We start from the raw sequence: 16,086 nt of genomic DNA, 5'->3' as shown, positions 1-16,086 counted from the left end.
TTGTGCCCCCCTTTTTTTGTTAAAAAAAATGTAGATTAAAAAGGAAAATAAATAATGGAAGAAGTGTTTTATGATTAATGGACTGTCGACATGATACCAAGGTGATAATGTTATGTGTTTTGTGATTATGATATCCAGCCACAGTCTCCCTCCACAGTCCTGCCGCCTCGTATGTGAATGCAGCGTGGATTCTTAAGGTGAGAAACACTGAAATAGACTCAATAATAGATTGTTCTGTGTCTTTTTCTGCCAGAAAGTGTCACAGTGTTAATTTTAACTACTCCAATATGTTGTGGAAACAGAGCCCCCTTGTGCCAAGTAGTCCTACCAGATGGCATCAGTTGGCCATGTTTCCTCTGGCATATCATACAGTCAGGCTGACCGCATGTGCACATGACTCCACATACAATATATGCCAACAGTGCCCTTTTTGAAAATGCTCCCTCGCACACACACACACACATGCCATGCCTGCGAGTTAAACCCAGAACGCCAAACAAAACGCCATGCTGCGTGGTGACGTGTGGAGAAACTGCAGAGCCAAGTCTCCTTCGTTCATGGGGAGAGAAAAAGAGAAAAAGCACCTGAACTTCGTTCAGCCCTCACACATGTGCTCGTGAGACATTCACGTATCAGTTTGTGCAGTCCCCTCACATACACGCACACTTGGACACTGTGTATACACACTCTTACCAACAGGAAGTGATGTCAGTCCCTGTCACCTGGGAGACAGAGACGGTTGCTAAGATACCATGACAGTGGGTTCTTGTTTCTGGGCTTTTTCTCAGCCCTGCTTTCACATTGACTCACACAGACAGACACTAGTCCCTCAGTGGCTGGTGTTCATTCCTCCCATCCCTTTATCAGTGGCTGGCCCTCATAGCTGGGTTCAGCTTCACTTTATCTTTCCCCTTCTCACTCTCACTCTCTCAATCTCCATCTTTATGTCCCCTTCTTACTATCACGCGAGTAACGGCCTCCTGAGCTCATAGCTTTTTCAGTATCTCTTTTATTAACAGGAAAGAAATGTCTATTCGATGAGCTAAATAAAATTCATTTGTAGCTAAAACTGGCCTCAAACTATCATGGCCATTTGGCAAATATCCACTACTATAATTTAAAAAAACATCAATAGTTAAACTATACTTTCTCTTTTTGCTTCATATTGCTAACCATATATATGTATATATATATATATATATATATATATATATATAAATGTGTGTATATATATATATTTGTATATGTATATGTAAAATAAAAATCGATTCCTCTTTATCGTATAATTATAAACAAATAAACTGAATAATTGCCGTAGAAAAAAAGATCTGTAGATGAATCAGTAATGAAATAGCACTAGTTGCAGCTCTACAGTGACCTCGTATATGGCAGCATGTTCAGTAATAAAAGCACCAGATGAGTCATTATCATGTGTTAATGTAGCTCTCAGTCAGGACAAAAGTCAGGACAAAAGTACCCCTTTTGTTTTTTCTGAAGGAAAATTTTACAAAACATGAAATTTCTTCAGAAATATAAGTGCAATTTCAACAATATCATGCTTAAATTTACTATTTACACAGCACACTGGATCTATAAAGGCACAAACATTTAGTCACGGGTATCTGGAGCATTTGACATTACGTTTAGATTAAAATTTTAACAAATTCATCCTGTGGGCCAATTGGACCCTCTGGCGGGCCGGTTCTGGCCCCTGGGCCATATGTTTGACACCCCTGATGTAAAACTTTCATACAATTAAAATCACTTCAAATCAATTGTGATAAAACCCCATCTGAACAGTCTGGATTGAATAAATATTTATGTGGCATTGATTTATTGCTGTAAGTGATGTTAAAGAAATCTAAACTATTTGAATGTAGTAATTTAGAGTTTGTATTGCGCAGTAACAATCAAACATACAAAACGTGAATCTAAAGCATTTATATAAACTACTTCTACTCATGTCCTCCACCTCCTCCTGGTACACCCCCTCCCCCCATCTCCAGATGCAGTTGAGTGTGTAATACTGAGCTCAACCTCCACTCTACTCTTGTATCATGTGTGCAAAACCCTGTGATGGTCAGTCACCTTTCACTGTGTGGAGCGGTTTCTGTTCAACTCCGACAATAGACGCTGAGGCTTCAGGCAGAGTGTGGATAAACGTGTTTTTTTTCTTCTTTGTCTTCCCGCCAATGAGAATCCAGCTCCTCTGCAGAGACAGGAAGACTCTGACTGATGTTTGCATTTAGGCACAGGGCAGCAGTTTTGAACGTCGGCTGAAAGACAGTGGGGACTGTTCAGTTTGCACCGTGTGTAAACATGAGGCCAATGTGCAGAGTCATCACCCACATTAACATGCTTCACTACCTTTAAGCGATTTAAGGAACAGATCGACCAAGCATCTGTCGATGAACACAGGTCAGGTCTTTTCAGACCTTTGAGGGTGAGCTGAAAGTCCCTGAAAGAGTGGCATAAAAATGCTACCACTCTGAGGAGGATTTTAAAACATTCAAATGAAAAATAATGAGTTGTTGATCGGACACAGACATTAGAATCCGTCTGGGCCTTGTGCGCCCAGAGAGAGCGCAAGTCTTTTGGTCAAGTGTAACAAATACACCAGGACCTAAAAATTGCAAGCAATGCAGAGCTCTTGACATGTGATTTAACATAGCTACTATCTGACAATCACCAGCAACATCTAACAGACTTTTCAAAGTAAACGTCGTCCTCTGTCTCTATATCTGCACAGAAAGTTTTCATTGTTTAGAAAATTCCTGCCCTTAAATCCTGGCGGCATCATACGTGTAGAGGGGAAAGCACTGCAGCGACACTCATTCTGCTGCTGTGAGAGAGAGTGGTTGTTTGTCTCTATGGCTCCCTGACCCTCATGTGGAGCATAAAGCGGTATCGATGGATGGATGTTTATTCCACCTGCACAAGACCTGACATGTTTTGGTGAAGGATCCCCCGACGAGAAATAAATCCCGCTGCTCCTCATACACAATCTTTACATTTATGCAATATTTATTTATCACATGTATGCAAGCGTGCAGTCTTACAGCTAAATTTATTTAACGTCTCAATGAAGCACCTGTAAGGCATATTTCCTTTAACATGTCTCGTATAGATTTATTTTAACATTTGAATTAAAAATGCAACTAAATGCATTAAGTGCACTTAACCTTGGTCACTACGTCTCTGAACACATCTTTACATACGACGGGAGCCTGAGCTTTTGGACTGCACTTTACTGCAAAGTGGTTTGGGTCAGAGCAACAGTGGCCTGAATATAAATTGCCCCTGCTATGTGTTGATTGTGTGACATTTTGGTCGTCTGTCCCTGTTGTCGCCCTGAGAAAAGGCAGTGGACCAGTTTAAAGGCCAGTTAGAGGAGGCTATGGGCGCGAGATGAAGATTATACAGCCTGGTGGCAGAAGTGCTGCTCAGCATAATGGGGTTTATAGGCCTGGGGGCAGAGTTTGTTTTAGGCCCTGCTGGAGGAGGTGATGACAGGAGCGGGCAGTGGAGGGGCCAGGAGAGACGATCTTATTATTAAACCTCGCCACACGGGGAGTGGACGTGCTGTGATGGTCCTCGTGGTGGAGGAGCATGTAACACCTAACTCTGGATTTGTCTTCAGGGGCCTGTTGGGTTGAGGTCCATTTAGTGTGGGTGAGTGTGGAGAAGAATGGCACTATTGGCCCTAAATGGATGTTGTTGCCAGACTGGAGTGTTTCTAAAGGGGGAGCATTAAACTCAGTGGTGGAGATTTAAGCCTGGTTGACTTTGAGATTAAGAGAGCTTCTTGTTTCTCAGTTGCTGAACCTTTGCTCTTCTCTTGTGTACAAAGACAAAGTTTTCAAATGTTCTACCTTTGTAGTCTACCTTTGCTAGTCATGACGCCTGAATGTTCAGTTTAGAATCACACAGTTTGTAAACTCTGCAGTCAGTAGCATGCTGTTTTACCATCAGATGCAAATTAGGGCTCTGTTAAGGCCTCAGAGGCTGTGGAGAGTTCAGTGTTGAGATAGAGTGCAAGGAACGGGGTGGGCAGACATGGCAGGAGAGGTGTTCTGGGCATATCTGAACCCACTTCCTCTCACCACGCCATTCCAGCACAGAGTGCGTCAATGGCAGAGGTTTCACCCCGGGGTGGCAACTGCGGCCGAGGCTCTGGGACCTGAGCGTGACCTGGGGCAAAGAGAGCGCCTTGTGTGTCTCTCGAGTGATATGTCAGCACAACACAACGCACAGCATCGCAGGGCAAAGCGTACACGAGCAGCCTCATCCACAGGGCAGAGGCAGAAATTCTAGATGACAAGCTTTCTGTCTTCATATGAGGCACATTAATCCTCACAGTGGCTCCCATCTTTATTCATTTATCGGCCTGTGGTGTCCACTCAATCAATGAGTTAAAGGCTGGCCTGATGGAGCGAGCCCTGCACACCCACCGGAGAGAGGAGGAGGAGGAGGAGGAGGAGAGGGAGGGGAGGTTATACTCCATAGCCTGAGCAGACACTGCAGCACAAAGATGCAAACAGAGTGGGTTGGGAGGAAGAGGAGGAAATGAGAGAGGGGGGCTCTTTTCAGTAATGAGGCAAGTGGTAGAGTGATAACTGGAGGTTAAAAAAGAACAGCCTTGTATCACGGGTGAGCAAGATTGAGACGTTCAAAGTAAAGGAGGCAGAGAACAGTCAATATTAGGGGCGAGCAATAGGGAGAGATCCAGTACAACACCTCCACAGACTATACCGAGGTATGTGTGCCAGAGGAGGAGAGAGGGATGTGGTGGTGGAGAGAGTGTGAGAGTTAGAGCGAGGGAGGGATATCCACTGCACTGTTGTGTGACTGGAAATTTAATAGAGAGAGAGAGGGAGGGAGGCAGGAAGGCAGCAGGGGAGGGGGGGAGAGAGGAGCGAGAGGAAGGAGCGACGCAATGCAAAAGCAGTGAGCGAGAGCTGTTGTTGGAATTACAGAGGACTGGGACAGGCGATCTGTGGACAGTGCTAGACCCTTCACTGCAGAGCGTGGATGAGTGGAGGGGGTCAACTGAGCGACAACATATTGTGCATAAAGTGGAAAAGGGCAGCCAAGGCTATGTGGTGTGTTTGTGTGTACGTGTGTGTGTGTGCAACAGTGTCATGTTTAACATGAGAAACCTGTTGCTGCACCCAGACTACATATGTAGGGGTCAGTCATTACCTTGTTCCTCATCTGAATCGTGCTTCTCTGTACGTGTGTGCGAGAAAGAGAGTAAAGCTGGAGGGGAGACGTGTGTGAGAACACACGCTTGTGATGCAGTGCTGGGGCTGAGGTGCAAGGAAGTGAGTGATCCTCCGAGTCCCAATATAGAATGTTATCAATCCGGCAGTAATCACCAATCTGAACACCCGCCCAACCCCCCACCCACCGACCCAACTCTCACCCATCGCTCTCCCAGCCGCCCCCTCCCTCGTTCCCTCTGCAATGTGATGGACACACTCAGCCACCCACCCACTCCAGTGCATCCTCATGTTAATGTCCTGCTGGTGTGATTGACAACTCAACCCTGTAACCTTAACCCGACCTTAACCGCTTCATCCCGGGAGAAAACTCTTTCCCCTTAACTTCAACAAAACGTCCAGTTCTCTATGTCATGGTAATTGTGTGACACACGCACGCTCCCCTCCCTCCCTGACAGCAGTGACGATCAATACATCTGCATACGTGCTGCATATGCTGTGTATATGACGGGAGCTGCGATGGCAGGCAGGACACAAATCCAATGAGCCAGTGCTGTACAGGTGGGGCTCAACACTCTCTGAGTGTGTGTGTGTGTGTGTGTTCTTGAGCGTTGCCAAGGGAACCGGATAAGCAGTAAATGTCCCTTGTAACAAGCTGTAAACACCACCATCATCATATTATTGAGACATGAGCATATGGACGTGTGTGTGTGTGAGTGAGTGAGAGAGAGTCTGTTATGAAATAAAAAAGCATCAGAAAGGAAATGCAGCAGCTGAGCTCAAACATGATCATTTTTAAAGGGATGATGATGATGATGATGATGAGCACACTTACAGGTGATACTTGTCATCTCATCCTGGGTTGATAATATTTAGAAACCTGCATGATTGGTTGTCTGGGTGTTGTGGTGTGTGTGCAGGGAGCAACAGTAGAGGCACTGTGGCGTGTTTCCTCTTGCATAACAATAAGAGAACATATATGTATACATTTATATTTATGCAAATGATGGGGGACTAAATAGAAATATGCTATATTTAATGTTGCAGGAGCAGCAGCAGCAGCGGCAGCAGCGGCAGCAGCGGAGATCAGCATCCCCTCGCCGTAGACCAGCAGTGGTTCCATCCACCTGAAGATTTCTGAGACAGTTCTCATTACCAGCGGTGGCAGCGCAGCACTTGGAAAGGGTGAATCAATGTGAGAGAGAGGGAGAGAGAGGGAGAGAGAGCGAGAGAGAGAAGACAGCCTCGGCGGCGGCAGCGGCTCTGCAGTGGAATACGCTTCAGTTTGAGGGAAGGTGAGAGCGTTTTCTCTCTCTCTGGAGTTACTCACCAGGCGTTTGAGACAAACATTCAGGACTTAATCGCATCATCATCAAATAAAAGGTAAGTGTCGATGACATTCACACCGTGTGTGTGTGTGTGTGTGCGTGTGACATGTGCTGTCATTGTGCCGTGTGTCTTGTGTGTGTGTGTGTGTGTGTCTGGACAGTTTGTGCGTTTTGCTCCCTGCGCAGAAAAACTACTAATGCGATGGAATGACATTTGTTTTCCTTTACGACCTGATATGGTGCGTGTACATGCGCACGTGCACGTGCGTGAGAGAGATCCGGTCCAGGCCTCCTCACTGATTGTTCTGTGTGCATGTGTATGTGTGTCCACTACACAGGATTCACATGTATGACGAGACGCGCATGTGTGTGATGAAAATCCACGTAAATAACTTAGAGAATCTCCACTTGTCTGATTTTCACACGCTCGATTCAAACTTTTCTTACATCCTCTCAGTGATGTTTCCCCTGTTTCTTGTTCACTACAAGTTAATCTAACCTTTGCGATAAGAGGCGCACACGCGCGCACACACAATCGCGCGCGCTCTTGGCGAGGTAATGTGTGATCCGGTTGGCACACACACACACACACACGCACGCACGCACACACACACACACACACTTCTTTGAACCTCTCTAATGGGAGCAGGCTACAGTGTTAACTCGTGTCGGGGCTCCGTTGGCCACACTGGCCCTCGCCGATGACCCCAGATTTGGAGGAAAATGCGCAGCCACCTTGCGGCTTTACGCGCGGTGGGTTAAGCTGTGAGTCAGAGCTCGGGGCCCCTCAGGCTGGGAACAAGGAGCAGATAGATTAGCACCGATGAATGAAGATCTGCTGCCTCTATCTGCAGCACACAATGACACGGTTATGAGAGGATTTAGTAAAATGCTAATGTGCGGTGTTTCACAGGAATCCGAACGGGAGCGAGACTGGCGCGAGGAGATAGCTGCATGGTACCACGTGTGTGTGTGTGTGTGTGTGTGTGTGTAGTTGAATTTGTTACATCTTTAGGACCTGGCATAATTACAGACCTTTTAAGACTCAGGACAAGTAGTGGTCCTCATGTGGACCAAAACCTGGTCCTAATGAGGCAGAGGAAGTGGTTAAGAGTAAGACTAAGATATGCATTGTGGTTAGGTTAAGGTTAGGGTTGCATGTTTGTGGTTACGGTCAGGAGGGATTACACTTTGTTCAGACAGTCCTAATGAATGGAAGTCCAAAGATGAACGGCTGCACCTGTGTGTGTGTGTGTGTGCGCGTGCGTGTGGACCAAGCTGGATGATAGCCTGACTTTTATGAAAGAAAATAAGATATTAATGGGCTGTTGGAGGGTGAATTGGGGCACTGGGGCAGGATTTGACGGGGGGGGGGAATAATGCGCCCACCTCCGCCCCCACTAACACACACTGGAAGGGAGAGAAACTAGAGGAGACCCTTTAGGCATCTCTTGACAGTGGACAGCATCATTTTTGAAACACTTCTGTTTTTCCTGCTTGTATTTTATGATCTGTGATTTTTGTTTTAATGAATTCACCCATATTAGGTTTTATGCCTGTTACACCTGTAAACTACTACACCGCTGTAGCTCAGCCGTCAAGCGAAAGAGCATGACACACACCATTTATGAGCCACTGCTTCATGACATACAGTAGACGTATCAATAGAGCCAATGTAAAACTTTTAGAGGATGGTATAGTTTTATGTCGCCTGTATTTTATTCACTCATATTCCGCAGCTTTATGTCCATATAATGACCATGTGAGGCTTCTCTCTCAGCTACATATATATGTATATGAACTATATACAGTATGCAGCAGCAAGGCCTCAGTCTCATGAGAGTCTTGTCACATGGTGTCACATTTAAAGGCAGGACTCGAGTCGTGCCAGACTTTGCTGCTTGCCCTCGTTCCTCTCCCTAAAACCAATGAGTAATTTAAGTCAAATGGATTCAGAGTGGGTTAGGATGCTAAAAGCTAACCATTTGAGAATTCAGGGGGAATAAGGAAGTATTTATTTAACATTTGTGATGTGGTCTTAAGGCTCCAACTCCTTTTAAGCTTCCTTCTTGGGAATTCGGGGGCAGAGACACTTGAAAGCAAACTGTGGTGAATTATTAGATGCCTGGAAATAAAGCAGAACTCAGGTTGAGTCATTTTTGTTTTATGTCCTGAAGGTGCAAAGTCCTGACACTTCTCCGCCTGATATGCGCGTTAGTAAAACTGAACTGTCATAATTCACAAGGAGAGGTGAACATGGATTAGTTAATGTAGGTGGAATGTTTTATTCAGTTTATTCCCCCTCTATGGATTCTTTACCTGTAACACAAGCTCCAGTTTCAGACAGTTCTCCTTGTGCTGCAGGCTCATCACTGTGTTAGACATGAGGAAAGACACAATCTTTTGAACTCCAGCATGTGAGAAATATGCAACCACAGGACATATTGTTTTACACCACAACCACCTTTTATATTCTCCTGCACCTGTAGGAGGGAAAACATAAATACAGTTATGTATTTCCTCTACTTTTCCAGCAGCCCAGTGACTTAATGTGGTCAACTCATTAATTTTAACTGTCAGCTGTTAATTTTAACACATAGGTGCATGTGCCCTACAAATCCAAGTCCTAAATCCTTCCTGGGTCTCAAATTAAGCACTCGCTGATTGATTTCATTCATCTGAGGAATCAGGCCAGGATGCTCTTTAATTCCTGAGACACACCACTTATGCATGGCCGACAAGCTTGATGAAAACAAGCGAGCAGGTTGACGGGGACATGGTAAATTACACGTGCACACCTGGCTTAGAGGGAAGGTGTGACTTTGAGATAATGCTCAGCCTTCCACTGGTCCACCGTCTTTGGAGCAGGTCTGGAGAAGCCGCAGCAGATCCTTCCAAACCAAGCGCGTGGGGTGGGAAAGGGCCTGAGGGGTAGTCCAGCATACGAATGATTACCCCCAAACGTTGTCCAATGTCAACGGTTTGTGCATCTTTCGAATGACGCCAGCATGCTTTTAATCTGGTTAGTGTCGTTTGCCTTTCCTCGTCCCCTACTGTACCTAAGAGGACAAAGGACTGCATTAATTCTGGGGGACGTCTCTGCTGCAGCATTAGAATTCAAAGAGTGTAACTGTTGCCCTAAATTTGGTGTCTGTGTGAGCGTGCATGCGCGCGTGTGTGCCAGTGTGCACACGCTCGGTTCTGTATGTGTGGCAGAGAGAGGCAGATTATAGATGACACTAAAACTGCACTAATCAGGGCAAGCTGGTCGCTGATCTCTTCATAGGGCGAGGGTGTCATTGATTGATGGCTGCACAACTTGCTGATGCACACAGGTTGAAGGCTGAAGAGAGAGAGTCGCTGATCAGCATAAGGGGGCTGAAAATTGTGGGAACAACCTCCGGCTGTCTCCTTTAATAATGCAGCATGACGATCTGAGACACTGGGATCATGTCACACACATGTGCAACTGCCATGCTTGGACTGTGAGACGGAGATCTGAGATTTTGTTTTTGAGACAATTTGAGTCTCAGTAACAAGAGGGATGGCAACGCATGAGCACTGACCCGTCCACAGTAGAAATACAAAGCTGCCTATGATGGCCGGGTTGATATAATTAGCCGTGATTGGTTTGCTTGAGTCTCTGGTCCAGACCCGGGTGTTGAAGATTTTCCCTCCAGGAATATTCTCATCAGGACTCATCACGAGAGGGACACCTGCGAATGGACTAAAGCAATCCGTCCCATTCCCTCCTCATGACTTGTACATCAATGCTTTTCCAAACGTCAGATGATGTGTTAGTGAAGATGGTCCAAAAGTGGCCCCTCGCTCACGTGTCAATGCAGTGACTCCACACTCTAAATCAGTCAGGATGCTGTTGGGATAATATCATCACGTGGTTATATTCGTGAATATAACTACGTGAATGTGATGTAGTTAATGAAGGCGGTCACTGGCCTCAGTGACCGCCGCCCCTTGAGGCCAAAGCCTTTGAGCTTGGATGCGTCTCAGCACAAAGTCTTGAGGGAGTTTGACTTGGGTCAGTGGCGGCATGAGAGCTCAGTACAGCATTGCAGTGAGACTGGGGCCTTTCCTCTGTCTGCCTCAATGACTGGATTTGCTGGCTGGATGCACAATAGCAGTGTGATGCTGCTGCTCATGACAGTAAAAATACTGATACATATTGATACAGAGAGCAAAAACAGATGGTGCATGTAAGCCGTAAACATAGAAACTATAACCCTGATGACCAAAGTGCGAGGCTTAACAGTTTTTTTTTTCTCTCTCTCTGTGATTCACGTCTGACACAGACAGGTTTGGTTTCCACGGCACACGATGAGATGCCTGGAGAGAAGCGTGGGGCACGCCGTCGCACAAGTATCAGACTTGCGTCCTTTTTTGGATCTCATTGGAGATTGTCACATTTTCAGTGGAGCGCAGTGTGTTGATGGCACAGTGAGATGGTGGTGATGAGAGACGCCAGCACTAAGAGCCACTGAGGACGTAGGTAGTGCAGCGACAGCCCGCATTTGTGACAAATGGCAGATTTGGCAGTGTAGTTGAGACGATTACTCTCATGTGAAGCTGTACATGCTTTCACTGTTTGTTCTCCAACTCCCTGGACTCTCCACAATATATGTTGACTCAGTTGTACTAGTTTATTTATATATTTTGCCCCTCTTGCACTTTTCTGTGGTGGTATTGGATTGGGTGATGCTGTGGTGAGACTCAAATATCACTGTGTGGACTATTAAAAAAAAGAAAAAAAAAAAGATTTAATTGGTATTGTGGGGTGTACAATATGCCACACTGAAAGCCCAGTGAGTCTTAATGTGGTCATTTTCTTTAAAATGGAGAAAGTTGGAAGGCATAACATCCCATCGTGGGCAATTGATAGCCAATTTTCCTCCCTGCCTTGCACCTCTGGTGACCTCTGTCTAATAATACAGCAAACTGCCCTGCAGATTACTGTTGTCATCAGTCAGTTATCTGTCACCGACCTCCTCACAACTGCGGAAGTTTACTAAGGCAAAAACAGAGACTCTCCATCACACTGCAGGGTTTACTGAACTGACACCCTGCTTTGAGAGCTGCAGAGCAGGGCCACGGACACCTCAAGCCCCCGTCAACAAGACGGAGACACGCAAGATGGTGAGTGGTTACTATGGCAGGTTACTATGGCAACCTCAGGTCTCTATGAGAGCTTCCATTTCGCACAGCGTGGGAGAAATGGAGAGAGATAGAGAGAGAGAGAGAGAGAGGGGTGGAGAGAAGAACCTGCAGAGAGGAGAAGGGTGGAGAAATCAGCAGAGGAGGTGAGGTGTGGAAGTAAACATGCCTTAGGTGAGGCGAAGGGAATTGGGCGAGGAGAAGCGGAGGAGGAAAAGGAGGGATGGAGAGGTTGTACGAGGAGTGTAAACGAGGAAAGGTGATGTTGAGGTGTGAGTGATGGGGTGGGACTGAGGTATGAGAGGGGGAGATCGGAGGGCAAGGAAAACAATCACATGGCCCGCTAGACCAGCTCTGCACCGCATCCATGCATACGCTGGGATATCTCAGCGCTGCTCTGTAATCATCTTAATGCTAACACAGTGTGTTTCCACTCTTTATCTCTCCTTCTCTATCTCTTTCCTTTTCTTCTCTTTTCTCTCCTCTGCCTCACCGTTTCAGTCGGGCGAGGTACTCGACTGCGAGAGACATTGTGTCAGTCTTGGTGACTGGTCTCCATGGAGACGTCCATCAGTCAGTGTGTCTCAGTGTTTCGTGGGCGAAGCCTTATCGTGTTTGTCAGTGTGAGTGTTTATCTGTCTGCGTATTAGTCAGTGTGTCACTCATAGAAAAGGCTGGGGCGAGGCCTGAATGGATGGAGGCCAGAAGAGCAGTGCTTGTTTCACACATGCATACGCTCATACATTCGTTTGTAAAATCGACTCCTAAAAGTGTAAGGTGTTGTGTAGAGTCATGGAGCTGGAGATGCACAGACAGATGGACCATAATTAAAGCGTATCCACCTCTGCCCCACATGTTGCACCACACTGTCTGAATGTTTATTTCCCTTTTTTCCCTCTCCTGAAATCCTAATTAGGCACCAAGCCGCTGCTACACTGCAAAATCCGTACACTGCAGTGTTTGGCTACTGTTGTATGGTGACCTACTTTTGTTTTTAATGTTATTTAATGTCGCCTAACGTTAACTTGTCTGTGCAGTGAGTTATAACGCAGCAGATACAGATATGACGCTGGGATTTAGTTTTGTTTTTGATCGCACTTTTTCACAGTGGATTATTTTGCATTGCCTTTGTTTTTTGCACACTTGTGTATTGCACCTATATGCACTTTTCACAAACTATTTCATATAATAACTATCCAATCTAGTTTTGCCCTTTTACTTATGTTTAACCAACGCAGTTGTTCATTTTAACGTATCTCTTCATAATTCTTATTTAAAATACTGTTGTTCTCAACATTTCTTGCGTTTTCTTCTCATTTTTCTCTGAAGAGCCTAAAATGAGGGGCGACACTTCTATTGCCGGAGTCCTGTTTCGATGACCTTGACTTTGACCTTGAGAAGCGAAGCAATGACATTGCTCAAATTACTTTTTTACAAATGTATTTAAGGTTAAGCAGCAGCATATATTTGATGGGATCATTTAAATTTCTCCAAAAATAGTCCACCTTTTAAAACAAACAAACATTGGTGCAGTATGATGGAGAAAAGAAAGGATGATAGGCCTGGGATTGTTCACCTAGTCCATAGTGATTTATTTTAATTTTATTTGATGTGTTTTTGAAGTGTGGTTGTGTGTGATACTGAAACATATTTAGCGCTGACTTTACTGTGTACCCCACTGCAGCACTGCTGATGCCAACAGGAGCACAAGGACAACAAACTTCCTACCTAATGAATTCTGCTCATGCTTAAGTCTACACTTTCCTAAATATATATATATACTGTAAATTTAAAGGCTTTATCTTGCACACATGTTTGTTAACCACTCACTCTCCTGCACCAGTGTCCATATAGAAAACCAGCATGTTTCCGTCGAGTGTTGCTGGTTTACTGCTGCTGCGTTTGGTGAGAATGTGTAACTCAGGTAAACCTGAATGAGGAATTTCAAACACCAAAGTCACTATAACACATTTTTGCTCACTGATGGGGGGGGGGTATGGATCAACAACTCCTATGTGCTATGATGTAAAACCGCTGATTTTCTCTATGGAGTTTGGTGTGGGGAGTGAGTCGTTCATTTTCCAGTGACAAAGGCTGTGTAACGGCAAGAGAAAGCAGCTTAAATCTCTTTCTTTGTGTAATGGCTTCGGTTTGTTCCTGGTCCCACGAGGAAGTCAGCACAGGGTCAATACCTCAAACAATCACACTTCAAAAAAACCTGAACTAACACATTAACATCCCCAAAGAATATGTTTAAGTTTCATGTGTTTGTAACTCGAGTCTTTAACAATAAGACACTTTTTTAATGACTTTCAAACTATAAGCAATGGCCTTTAGTAGATTTCCCTCAGTTGTTTGTAGCATATTTCATGTACGATGTGCACAGATATATTAAGAATTTGTTTTTTTTTGTTATCTACAAAGTTGCGTAGCATTTTTTTCTTTTTTTTGTTAACTCCACTAAGAGATGCAGGGTGTGGGTATATGGATGTGCAGCACACCAGCCCCAGCTGTTAGATTCATGGCTAATAATAAAGAGTGCACACTATGGGGCTCTGCACCACCAAAATAGTGCAAACTATAAATCCCCTCATTGCACTAGGCACAAATTAATAAACAAAAATGCAGAGGAGGACACTTACTGCTCGCTACTTCAGAGTCTCAGCAACAAAACAACATATTTTATTTTTTAAGATTTGCATATAAGTATTTGTACATGCTTTGTATTACTGAAAACAACAATCCCCTGCTTGCACAGATTTACATGTGCGTACTCCAGTCAAATTAAAGGACCAGTCCTGTTTTTTATATTCTATGATTTATGTCCTTGTTGGCTGCGCATGTTTCTTTTTGTAGAACTTTAACTTTAAATAATAATGAAAACTTTGTTTCGATTTGTTTGTAACTGCACAAAACTTTGATTGTTGTTATCGAGAATAAACAAATCAAACTGTGGTCTTATCTATGCATTTGACCAAACCTACAGATAACCTAAAGGCCATTATAGGTGGGGTATAAAAGATGCCAATATTACCATTATCATCGCATCCACAATCAGCAGAAATTCAACCCAGAAGACACTAATCTGATGTGAATGTTACAGCCAGCTTACTTTAATGCATCAATAATCCAAGAAGTGTCATTGAAAGCAAAACAAACTCTCATCTCCAGATTTACCAAAATTAAAGATGTTTTTTCTCTTTTGGTAAATGCTCCCTGTTCTGTTGCCTGAGAGGCAAAGATCAATAGAGTCAATAGAGAAAATGACTCTTAAAATAGAGTGAGAGCTGCATAAATTAATTTGAATTGCTAAAGACATTCAGACAAATCCCCCATAAACAGGAATATTTTTTTATTGATTTCCTTTGATTTGAAATATAATCTGAGAGGAAGTGTGTTAGTTTGTGTTGCTCATTCCAGCACACACACACACACTGAGTCAGGGTTGACACGCCACAGTTTGACCTCACACACGCACTCGCATGCTTTCTCCTCGGCAAAAGAGAAACAACAGAAGGAAGTGAGGGCAGTGTGAAACGCAGAATTGCTGAACCGTGTCATCCTCAACAAAATAGCTGCGAGCAGCAAACACTCGGCTCGGGAACACAAAATGTTTTACAGCAGCCGAAAACTTGTGCAGTTTACATTCGCTCCCTAAATGGCTGAGAGACATTCCCGAATGCCGGATTCCACCTCGGCGTGCGGGAATTGAGTGCATCAACACACTTAACAACCTTAAATGCGGATTAATTGTTCACAAAATCGTGCAGCTGCCGCACCCGGCCACGGCAGTAATAAGTGGATTTCATTTGAAGTCGAGAGCGGGCACAGTGAAGATGCTACCACAGAAAAAAGACTTTTATCCCAGCATGTAATGATAAGTGGTGCGAGGCCCCCAGTTAGGGATTTGAACATACGTGGTAGGTGATTTAATGTCTGTTAATGGGGGTACTTTAGCAGAGTGATGAACACAGCGACTTTTAATCTGCAGCTCTTGACCCCCCTCTGACGCAGAGGAGGTCCCTGCTTCTGTAGGAGCAATCCTGAATCTGAGGATTCGGAGGCTCTCTCTGAATCCTGCGTCCTCACAAGAGCAACAGAGCATCTTTGGACATTTTGAGTGGGAGGCCGAGTGAGGGGCTGCAGTACATGTATATATATATATATATGTATATATATATATATGTATATATATATATATATATATATATATATATATATATATATATGTATATATGTATATATATATATATATACGTATATCCTGCTTGACAAGGATGAGTGCTGTGGAACAGCAATGGTCCAGTTTATGGAACCTCGTCAGGCTGTTTGCTAAAAAATAAGAACTTGTACGTTTTAAGATTTCA

At 44.5% G+C, this 16,086-nt stretch overlaps 1 protein-coding gene across 1 annotated transcript in view; it reads left to right on the top strand.

Annotated features, from left to right (window-relative positions):
• The first annotated feature begins 15 nt into the window (after nucleotides 1-15).
• The window catches only part of lrrc4ba (leucine rich repeat containing 4Ba), a 34,611-nt gene continuing 18,540 nt past the window's right edge, over nucleotides 16-16,086 (top strand). Inside the window, exons 1-2 of the mRNA XM_044050703.1 lie at nucleotides 16-197; nucleotides 6,270-6,605. The gene's annotated coding sequence lies outside the window, so the exon portion shown is untranslated. The remainder of the gene's footprint in view (nucleotides 198-6,269; nucleotides 6,606-16,086) is intronic.

The sequence above is a fragment of the Solea senegalensis genome, linkage group LG19 (assembly GCF_019176455.1).
Source record: "Solea senegalensis isolate Sse05_10M linkage group LG19, IFAPA_SoseM_1, whole genome shotgun sequence".
Lineage (NCBI taxonomy): Eukaryota > Metazoa > Chordata > Actinopteri > Pleuronectiformes > Soleidae > Solea > Solea senegalensis.
The sequence above is the reverse complement of the archived record's forward strand: the minus strand, read 5'-3'. Positions and strand labels throughout refer to the sequence as shown.